The following is a 12029-nucleotide window of genomic DNA, read 5'->3' as shown; positions in this document are numbered from 1 at the left end:
CCGGTAACCAAATGAGGTCATCCTATATATCAATCTTCGTTTCCGGACCATTCCAGAAACCCTCGTGACGTCCGTGATCTCATCCGGGACTCCGAACAACATTCGGTAACCAACCATATAACTCAAATACGCATAAAACAACGTCGAACCTTAAGTGTGCAGACCCTGCGGGTTCGAGAACTATGTAGACATGACCCGAGAGACTCCTCGGTCAATATCCAATAGCGGGACCTGGATGCCCATATTGGATCCTACATATTCTACGAAGATCTTATTGTTTGAACCTCAGTGCCAAGGATTCATATAATCCCGTATGTCATTCCCTTTGTCCTTCGGTATGTTACTTGCCCGAGATTCGATCGTTAGTATCCGCATACCTATTTCAATCTCGTTTACCGGCAAGTCTCTTTACTCGTTCCGTAATACAAGATCCCGCAACTTACATTAAGTTACATTGCTTGCAAGGCTTGTGTGTGATGTTGTATTACCGAGTGGGCCCCGAGATACCTCTCCGTCACACGGAGTGACAAATCCCAGTCTCGATCTATACTAACTCAACGAACACCTTCGGAGATACCTGTAGAGCATCTTTATAGTCACCCAGTTACGTTGCGACGTTTGATACACACAAAGCATTCCTCCGGTGTTCGTGAGTTATATGATCTCATGGTCATAGGAACAAATACTTGACACGCAGAAAACAGTAGCAACAAAATGACACGATCAACATGCTACGTCTATTAGTTTGGGTCTAGTCCATCACATGATTCTCCTAATGATGTGATCCCGTTATCAAGTGACAACACTTGCCTATGGCCAGGAAACCTTGACCATCTTTGATCAACGAGCTAGTCAACTAGAGGCTTACTAGGGACAGTGTTTTGTCTATGTATCCACACAAGTATTGTGTTTCCAATCAATACAATTATAGCATGGATAATAAACGATTATCATGAACTAAGAAATATAATAATAACTAATTTATTATTGCCTCTAGGGCATATTTCCAACAGTCTCCCACTTGCACTAGAGTCAATAATCTAGTTCACATCACCATGTGATTCCAACGAATCCAACACCCATATAGTTATGGGGTCTGATCACGTCTTGCTCGTGAGAGAGGTTTTAGTAAACGGTTCTGAAACTTTCAGATTCGTGTGTTCTTTCCAAATCTTTATGTCATCTTATAGATGCTGCTACTACGTGCTATTCGGAAATGCTCCAAATATCTACTCTACTATACGAATCCGTTTCACTACTCATAGTTATCCGGATTAGTGTCAAAGCTTGCATTGACGTAACCCTTTACGACAAACTCTTTAACCACCTCCATAATCGAGAAAAATTCCTTAGTCCATTAGTTACTAAGGATAAATTTCGACCGCTGCTAGTGATTCAATCATGGATCACTCTCTGTACCTCTCAACATACTTTGAGTCAAGGCACACTTCAGGTGCGGTACACAGCATGGCATACTTTAGATTCTACGGCTAAGGCATAGAAGACGACCTTTGTCTATTCTCTTTATTCTGCCGTGGTCGGGTTTTGAGTCTTACTCAAATTCACACCTCACAACGCAACCAAGAACTCCTTCTTTGCTGGTCTATTTTGAACTCTTTCAAAAACTTGTCAAGGCATGCATCTTGTTGAAACTTCTATTAAGCGCTTTCGATCTATCTCCATAGATCTTTGATGCTCAACGTTCAAGTAGCGTAATCCAGGTACTCCTTTGAAAACTTCTTTCAAACAACCTTGTATGCTTTACAGAAATTCTACATTACTTCTGATCCACAATATGTCAACCACATATACCTATCAGAAATTCTATAGTGCTCCCACTCACTTCTTTGGAAATACAAGTTTCTCATAAACCTTGTACAAACCCAAAATCTTTGATCATCTCATCAAAGTGTATATTCCAACTCCGAGATGCTTGCACCAGTCCATTGAAGGATCACTGGAGCTTGCATACTTGCTAGTATCTTTAGGATTAACAAAACCTTCTGGTTGTATCACATACAATGTTTGCTCAAGGAAACCGTCGAGAAAACAATGTTTTGACATCCTGCGTGCAATATTTCATAAATAATGCATCAACAACTAACATAATTCTAACAGACTTTTAGCATCGCTACGAGTGAGAAAGTCTCATCATAGTCAACTGTTTGATCTTATCGAAAACATCTTTGCGACAAGTCGAGCTTTTCTTAATAGTGACTTATCACCATCATCGTCTGTCTTCCTTTAAAAATCCATCTTTACTCAATAGTCCTATGACCATCAAGTAATTCTTCCAAAGTCTACACTTTGTTTTCATCCATGGATCCTCTCTCGGATTTCATGGCTTCCAGCCATTTGTCGGAATCTGGGCCCACCATCGCTTTCTCCATAACTCGTAGGTTCACTGTTGCTCAACAACATGACCTCCAAGACAGGGTTACCGTACTACTCTGCAGCAGTACGCGACCTTGTCGACCTACGAGGTTTGTAGTAACTTTATTCGAAGCTCAATGATCACCATCATCAGCTTCCACTTCAATTGGTGTAGGCGCCACAGGAACAACTTCCTGCGCCCTGCTACACACTGGTTGAAGTGATGGTTCAATAACCTCATCAAGTTCTACTACCCTCCCACTCAATTCTTTCGAGAGAAACCTTTCCTCGAGAAAGGATCCGTTTCTAGAAACAAACACTTTGCTTTCGGATCTGAGATAGGAGATGTACCCAACTGTTTTGGATACCCTATGAAGAAGCATTTATCCGCTTTGGGTTCGAGCTTATCAGACTGAAACTTTTTCACACAAGTGTCGAAACCCCAAACTTTCAAGAAACGACAGTTTAGATTTCTCTAAACCTCAGTCTATACTGTGTCATCTCAACGGAAATATGCGGTGCCCTATTTAAAGTGAGTGCGGTTGTCTCTAATGCATAACCCATAAACGATAGTGGTAATTCGATAAGAGACATCATAGTATGCACCATACCAAATAGTGCGTGGCTATGACGTTCAGACACATCATCACACTATGATGTTCCAGGTGGCATGAACTGCGAAACAATTTCCACATTGTCTTAACTGCGTACCAAAACTCGTAACTCAGATATTCATTTCTATGATCATATCGTAGACAGTTTATCCTCTTGTTACGACGAACTTCACTCTGAAACGGATTTGAACTTTTCAACATTTCAGACTTGTGATTCATTAAGTAAATACTCCCGTATCTACTCAAATCATCAGTGAAGTAAGAACATAATGATATCCACTGCGTGCCTCAGTACCCATTGGACTGCATACATCAAAATGTATCACTTCCAACAAGTTACTATCTTAATTTCATCTCAATGAAAACAAGGCCTTGCTCATGTGGTATGGTTTGCATGTCACTAGTGATTCGAAATCAGGTGAGTACAAAGATCCATCAGCATGGAGCCTCTTCATGCAATTTATACTAACATGACTCAAGCGGCAGTGCCACATGTAAGTGGTACTATCATCATTAACTCGTATCTTTTTGGCACCAATATTATGAACATGTGTAACACTACGATCGAGATTCAATAAACCATTGAAGGTGATTATTCAAGAAAATAGAGTAACCATTATTCTCCTTAAATGAATAATCGTATTGCAATAAACACGATCCAATCATGTTCATGCTTAACGCAAGCACCAAATAACAATTATTTAGGTTTAACACCAATCCCGATGGTAGAGGGAGCGTGCGACGTTTGATCATATCAACCTTGGAAACACTTCCAACACGTATCGTCACCTCGCCTTTAGCTAGTCTCCGTTTATGCCGTAGCTTTCATTTCGTGTTACTAATCACTTAGCAACCGAACCGGTATCCAATACCCTCATGCTGCTAGGAGTACTAGTAAAGTACACATCAACATCATGTATATCAAATACACTTCTTTCGACTTTTGCCAGCCTTCTTATCTACCAAGTATCTTGAGTTGCTCCGCCTCAGTGATTGTTCCCCTCATTACAGAAGCACTTAGTCTCGGGTTTGGGTTTAATCTTGGGTCTCTTCATTAGTGCAGCAACTGTTTTGCCGTTTCACGAAGTATCCCTTCTAGCCCTTGCCTTTCTTGAAACTTAGTGGTTTTACAAACCATCAACTATTGATGCTCCTTCTTGATTTCTACTTTCACAGTGTCAAACATCGCGAATCGCTCAAGGATCATTGTATGTATCCTTGATATGTTATAGTTCATCACGAAGCTCTCACAGCTTGGTGGCAGTGACTTTGGAGAACTATCACTATCTCATCTGGAAGATTAACTCCCACTTGATTCAAGCGATTGTCGTACTCAGACAATCTGAGCACACGCTCAACGATTGAGCCTTTCTCCTTTACTTTGTGGACAAAGAATCTTGTCGGAGGTCTCGTACCTCTTAACAAGGGCACAAGCATGAAATCACAATTTCATCTCTTTAGAACATCACTTATGCTCCGTGACGTTTTACAACGTTTTCGGCGCCTTGCTTCTAAGCCATTAAGTATTTTGCACTGAACTATCGTGTAGTCATCAGAAACGTGTATGTCGAATGTTCATAGCATCCACAGACGACGCTCGAGGTGCAGCACACCGAGTGGTGCATTAAGGACATAATCCTTCTGCGCAGCAACGAGGACAATCCTCGGTTTTACAGACCCAGTCTGCAAAGTTTTGCTACTATCAATTTTCAACTAAATTTTCTCTAGGAACATGTAAAAACAGTAGAGCTATAGTGCAAGCTACATCGTAATTCGCAAAGACCATTAGACTATGTTCATGACAATTAGTTCAATTAATCATATTACTTAAGAACTCCCACTCAAAAAGTACATCTCTCTAGTCATTTGAGTGGTACATGATCCAAATCCACTATCTCAAGTCCGATCATCACGTGAGTCGAGAATAGTTTCAGTGGTAAGCATCTCTATGCTAATCATATCAACTATACGATTCATGCTCGACCTTTCGGTCTCATGTGTTCCGAGGCCATGTCTGCACATGCTAGGCTCGTCAAGCTTAACCCGAGTGTTCCGCGTGCGCAACTGTTTTGCACCCGTTGTATGTGAACTTGAGTCTATCACACCCGATCATCACGTGGTGTCTCGAAACGACGAACTGTAGCAACGGTGCACAGTCGGGGAGAACACAATTTCGTCTTGAAATTTTAGTGAGAGATCACCTCATAATGCTACCGTCGTTCTAAGCAAAATAAGGTGCATAAAAGGATTAACATCACATGCAATTCATAAGTGACATGATATGGCCATCATCACGTGCTTCTTGATCTCCATCACCAAAGCACCGGCACGATCTTCTTGTCACCGGTGTCACACCGTGATCTCCATCATCATGATCTCCATCAACGTGTCGCCATCGGGGTTGTCGTGCTACTCATGCTATTACTACTAAAGCTACATCCTAGCAAAATAGTAAACGCATCTGCAAGCACAAACGTTAGTTATAAAGACAACCCTATGGCTCCTGCCGGTTGCCGTACCATCGACGTGCAAGTCGATATTTCTATTACAACATGATCATCTCATACATCCAATATATCACATCACATCGTTGGCCATATCACATCACAATCATACCCTGCAAAAACAAGTTAGACGTCCTCTAATTTTGTTGTTTGCATGTTTTACGTGGTGACCATGGGTATCTAGTAGGATCGCATCTTACTTACGCAAAAACCACAACGGAGATATATGAGTTGCTATTTAACCTCATCCAAGGACCTCCTCGGTCAAATCCGATTCAACTAAAGTTGGAGAAACCGACACTTGCCAGTCATCTTTGAGCAAAGGGGGTTACTCGTAACGATGAAACCAGTCTCTCGTAAGCGTACGAGTAATGTCGGTCCAAGCCGCTTCAATCCAACAATACCGCGGAATCAAGAAAAGACTAAGGAGGGCAGCAAAACGCACATCACCGCCCACAAAAACTTTTGTGTTCTACTCGAGAAGACATCTACGCATGAACCTAGCTCATGATGCCACTATTGGGGAACGTCGCATGGGAAACAAAAATTTCCTACGCGCACGAAGACCTATCATGGTGATGTCCATCTACGAGAGGGGATGAGTGATCTACGTACCCTTGTAGATCGTACAGCAGAAGCGTTAGTGAACGCGGTTGATGTAGTGGAACGTCCTCACGTCCCTCGATCCGCCCCGCGAACAATCCCGCGATCAGTCCCACGATCTAGTACCGAACGGACGGCACCTCCGCGTTCAGCACACATACAGCTCGACGATGATCTCGGCCTTCTTGATCCAGCAAGAGAGACGGAGAGGTAGAAGAGTTCTCCGGCAGCGTGACGGCGCTCCGGAGGTTGGTGATGACCTTGTCTCAGCAGGGCTCCGCCCGAGCTCCGCAGAAACGCGATCTAGAGGAAAAACCGTGGAGGTATGTGGTCGGGCTGCCGTGGAAAAGTCGTCTCAAATCAGCCCTAAAACCTCCGTATATATAGGTGGGAGGGAGGGGAGGAGGCAGCCTCAAAACCTAAAGGTTTGGCCGAAATTGGAGGTGGAGGAGTCCTACTCCAATCCTACTTGGAGTAGGATTCCACCTTCCCACTTGGAAACTCTTTCCACCTTGTGTTTTTTCCTTCTCAAACCTTATGGGCCTTAGTGGGAACTTATTCCAGCCCACTAGGGGCTGGTTTATCTCTTCCCATAGCCCATGAGACCCCTTGGGGCGTGACACCCCTCCCGATGGTCCCCGGCACCCCTCCCGGCACTCCCGGTACACTACCGATGAGCCCGAAACTTTTCCGGTAATGCACGAAAACCTTCCGGTAACCAAATGAGGTCATCCTATATATCAATCTTCGTTTCCGGACCATTCTGGAAACCCTCGTGACGTCCGTGATCTCATCCGGGACTCCAAACAACATTCGGTAACCAACCATATAACTCAAATACGCATAAAACAACGTCGAACCTTAAGTGTGCAGACCCTGCGGGTTCGAGAACTATGTAGACATGACCCGAGAGACTCCTCGGTCAATATCCAATAGCGGGACCTGGATGCCCATATTGGATCCTACATATTCTACGAAGATCTTATCGTTTGAACCTCAGTGCCAAGGATTCATATAATCCCGTATGTCATTCCCTTTGTCCTTCGGTATGTTACTTGCCCGAGATTCGATCGTTAGTATCCGCATACCTATTTCAATCTCGTTTACCGGCAAGTCTCTTTACTCGTTCCGTAATACAAGATCCCGCAACTTACATTAAGTTACATTGCTTGCAAGGCTTGTGTGTGATGTTGTATTACCGAGTGGGCCCCGAGATACCTCTCCGTCACACGGAGTGACAAATCCCAGTCTCGATCTATACTAACTCAACGAACACCTTCGGAGATACCTGTAGAGCATCTTTATAGTCACCCAGTTACGTTGCGACGTTTGATACACACAAAGCATTCCTCCGGTGTCCGTGAGTTATATGATCTCATGGTCATAGGAACAAATACTTGACACGCAGAAAACAGTAGCAACAAAATGACACGATCAACATGCTACGTCTATTAGTTTGGGTCTAGTCCATCACATGGTTCTCCTAATGATGTGATCCTGTTATCAAGTGACAACACTTGCCTATGGCCAGGAAACCTTGACCATCTTTGATCAACGAGCTAGTCAACTAGAGGCTTACTAGGGACAGTGTTTTGTCTATGTATCCACACAAGTATTGTGTTTCCAATCAATACAATTATAGCATGGATAATAAACGATTATCATGAACTAAGAAATATAATAATAACTAATTTATTATTGCCTCTAGGGCATATTTCCAACAGCTACAGGAGCTGGCCATGCGGGGCGGTGGATTGGAGCGGCTATGCGGCGTAGTGGAGGCGCGCGGCGGCGGATTGGAGGCGCCGGCGGTGAGGTGGGGGGCTTTTCGCGGCGGCGGATTGGAGGCGCCGGCGGTGAGGTGGGGGAATTTTCGCGGCGGCAGAGGGATAGGGTTTCGACCCGCATCCAGCGGTCGAACCCGTAGTTATACCGGTTGAGGGGTCGCGTTTACGGGTCACCGTAAAAAATTTCCAGGTCGGGCAGCGTTTGCAGTGTCTGCTCTAGCAGGAAAATGAGCCCAAACCCGTATAGTCGCCGGATTTTTTGCGGACCGGCCGTTTTGCGGGGTCTGCTAGAGTTGCTCTAACATCTGTGGTAATGGTCACGAGGATGAGTACCATCCTGTCATCAGTTGCACAAAAAGCAGGGCCCTTAGGCATGCAATGAGGGATGAATGGGTCCTACCCCCACAGGAAGCATTTTGGCACACAGGAGAGAATTGGTTGTTGATTCTACTTAGTGCTGAATTAGAAGAAATGAGAGCAAAGCTGCTGCTTCTATTGTGGATGTGTTGGTTTCTGCGAGACAATTGTATTCATGGCTCGGGCAAGGAATCAATCTTGAGTTCAGTAAGTTACCTGTCACACTTCGAAAATGAATGGAGGGAAGCAGCCACCCCTCCCCACTGTGTTTCTGGTAAAGTAGCGATAGCCGTCGAGAAACATGCAGAAGGCCCCTCCAAAAATAACAGGAAATGGACATCACTAGCGGCGGGTGGAGCTGTGGCGCAGGATCACCTGGGACAGGTGCTCCTGTCGGTCAGCAGGCGACTTGCATCCTCAAGAACGACACACGAGGCTGATGGGTTGCAGGAGCTCCGGTGCACATGAACTCATACTATGTAGTTGTTATCTTAGAAGAATACTTTATGGAGTGCATGTTCAGTTTTGTTGCAAGTTTGATCCTTGATTCCATGGAATAGGTGGAGCCCAAGGGCATGAGTTTTTGTGTGTTAGTAGTAGGGGTTTTGCTCTACACCATAGTGGTGTCAATTACCTCTTGGTGTTATGCGTGTGCAAACTAAGCCTAGACAAAGTGGGCATGTGGCTGAAAAATTCCAGATTAGGGAACTCTGAAATTTCACCAAGTCTGGGATTCTGGAAACATTTTCTTCCCCTTTAGATGAGGATGTGCTGGTCATTCTGTTGAGAACTAGCCTTAGTTCAGTGCTAGGATTTTGAACCTGGTATGTTTTTGAAGCTTCCTGTCAATTTTCAAGACATTTGGAGTCCAGTAGGTTGTGTTTTGATTGCTGTCAAAAAGCTTCAGAACAGAAGCAGAAACTCAGGTGCAGGAATTTTCACTAAGTCCCTGAGATCTGATGGGTTTGGGAAAGTTTGTGGCCTTGTATCTTCTAGAGTTTAATTCCTTTTGCTGTGATTCTTGCTGGTGCTTGTAGTGTTCTTGGTTGGCTACAGCCACATATATTATTTGTCATGTTTGAAGACCTGTAGCTATGTTGCATGCAGCTCCCAAAGAGCTAAGATGCAGATTATGACAGATTATGTAGTTTTGTCTTTTTGGTCAAAGTATGTGCTTAATTGATGTTGTGGTGTTCTACCTTGCTCCAATTCATTCATGTTGGGTTATTACATGTCTTGGCAACCTGGGAATACCAGATTTGTGCCAATTGTGAGTGTGGTGTTGAAACTTCCACGTAGAGCTTCATATCTTGTTTCGTTGATTCCCGTTGATCCGTAGCTCCGTTTGCAATGTACTTTATATGGTTTTGCACCGTTTTCATGTGCCGCATCTGTTCATGTCATTCCCATGCATGTCAAAATAGCTTAGGGCACAGTTCTGTCCAGATACTTGTTGTAGTTTATTTTGCTTGTGCTAGTGATAGAAATAGTGGTGCATGCTCAACTTTCATCTCATGCATCATGTGATTGTTGCATCTTGTGGTGCTGCTGTTCATTGGCTGTTATTCTTATGTTGGGTAGCACCGGGAGCGGAGAACGAATACGTGGAGTCAGGAGAGTACGTGCAGGACGATCCAGAACCATTCCAAGCTGAGGATATCACAGGCAAGATGATATGACCTTGATTTCATCTCTAGACTTGTTTTGTTAGTTTCGTTTTCATGTCATATTGCTCGCTGCCTACCACTGAAATTAAATTGCCTCTTCATATGCCATGAGCCCAAACACCGTACTCCTTCCTAGCAAACTTGTGTGGCTAAGTAGGCTTGCTCAGCTACTAATGTTAGCATTGTTAGTTGCAGGTGTTTTAAACTCATGTGATGACATGAGCTTGATATCATTATATTAAATTATGTTATTTATTTAATGCACCTACATACTTGGTAAATGACGGGAGGCCTAGCCTTTTGCCGGGTGCTTTGTTCCGTTATTGCCGCCTTAGTTACCGGTTACCGGTGTTTGATTCCATAATGATCGCTCCTAACACGTTCGGGGTTGTTATGGGGACCCCCTTGATAAATCGCGTAGTGCTAAGGCTTGTCCGGCAGGACCCAACATTGGTGTTAATTTGATAATAACTTAATAATAATCTGCATAAGGAGTAGCTACCCCGAGGATCCTTAATCAACAACCCGGCCAGTGCTCCTCATGAGTGTTGGTCCAATCCAGAGCAGCTTATTACGCTCCCCGGGGCAACTCGGTGTTTTGGCGTGGTAACCATCGCTCATCCGCTGTGTCCTGAGACTGAGATACGCGGCTCTTATCAGGGTCGTCGACACGTCGGGAGGTCCTGCTAGCCTTGTCTTACCTTAGCGGTATATCTTGCGTATAGGAATCCCAGTGAAGCTTTGGGTTCCCCCAGAGTTGAGGTTTTCCTCTAAGGAATCCGACGAGATCACGAGATTCGTGATAGAGGATGCCTTTGCGGCCTGTGTTCGTTTATGATGGACTAGTTGGAGCACCCCTGCAGGGTTTAATCTTTCGGAAAGCCGTGCCCGCGGTTAAGTGGCAACTTGGAATGCTTTGTTAACATCCGGTATTAGAGAACTTAAATATAAATAAATAAAACTGCCAACTGTGTGCGTAACCGTGACTGTCCCTTCGAAGATCCCTCTTCGATCGGGAATACGGTGGTGTTATGAATGCCGTAGGTAGGTGTTCAGGATCACTTAGTGATCAAGTAAGTCCGACCGTTAGTGTAGACCACCTTTACTTCCACTTTGCGTAAGTTAGCCACTTAATCAAGCATAGGTTGCTGCAGCCTGATACACTTCATCCCTACCCTACCCAATAACATGACTAGTTCTGGCACCAAGGTCGTAGATTGCTGAGTCCCCGTGGCTCACGGAATCCTCCGAAACTCCCAGCAGGTACAGGTACCCCAGAGACAGATGATCCCGACGGCACCCAGCTGGCGTGGCAGTACGACGAGGAGACAGACCGCCTCTACGTGAACGATCCAGAGGACTGAGCCGTGGTCTTGATCGTGGGCCTGCAGCAGGGTAGCATAGCATTTTCCATGTTTTGTAGTCCGTACCGGAACTACCTTGTTTGTATCTGTGTTGTACTCTGAGTTATTAATAAGAAGACAGTTGAATCCCGAATTGTCTACTTGTATTATTATTTTGTGCTATGTTACTTGCTTGCGAAACGCTTAGATGCGCTTCTTTCCTATTCGGGGGCCTCGACCCCCAGATCAGAAAGGACCGCATCTTGGTTGTTACAGCTATGAAGCCTAAGATGTGAAGGATTCAGCCGGGGTGAGGTTGTGGAGCTATAGTCCATAGAATTCCAGTAAGCCCCTCAGGAAGGGGTGGACCCGAAAGCCGACCCCTCGCAACAGGAAAGAGATGAAGCAGATTCTTTCACCCTTTTGAGGGGTAGGGAAATTCTCTACGAAGGCCTTGCCATTTGCAGAGGTCACCCAACGCAAGTGGGCGTAAGATTCGACATGGGAAGATAGCCTTGTACTTCGAGGTCGCGCAACTGGAGCAGGGAAACAAAGCAGCTTGCCTAGTCTCCTCGGAGGGGGGCAAAGAGTCGCGAGGAGGAACCCGCCATGGCTCTGGGCGCTGAAGCTTTAGGATTTCTTGGTGGTGCTTGGAAGGTGATTATCACCTAGGACGGATTTTGATCTTCTTATAAAAGGTGTTTTCTCCCTCGGTTATGAGAAGCGGCTCTGTGAAGGATTGCTGGATTGCTTGTCTTTATTAATACGCACAGGAATCGAG

This window comes from Hordeum vulgare, chromosome 1H, assembly GCF_904849725.1.
Source record: "Hordeum vulgare subsp. vulgare chromosome 1H, MorexV3_pseudomolecules_assembly, whole genome shotgun sequence".
In the NCBI taxonomy this organism is placed as follows: domain Eukaryota; kingdom Viridiplantae; phylum Streptophyta; class Magnoliopsida; order Poales; family Poaceae; genus Hordeum; species Hordeum vulgare.
Note: the sequence above shows the minus strand (reverse complement) of the source record.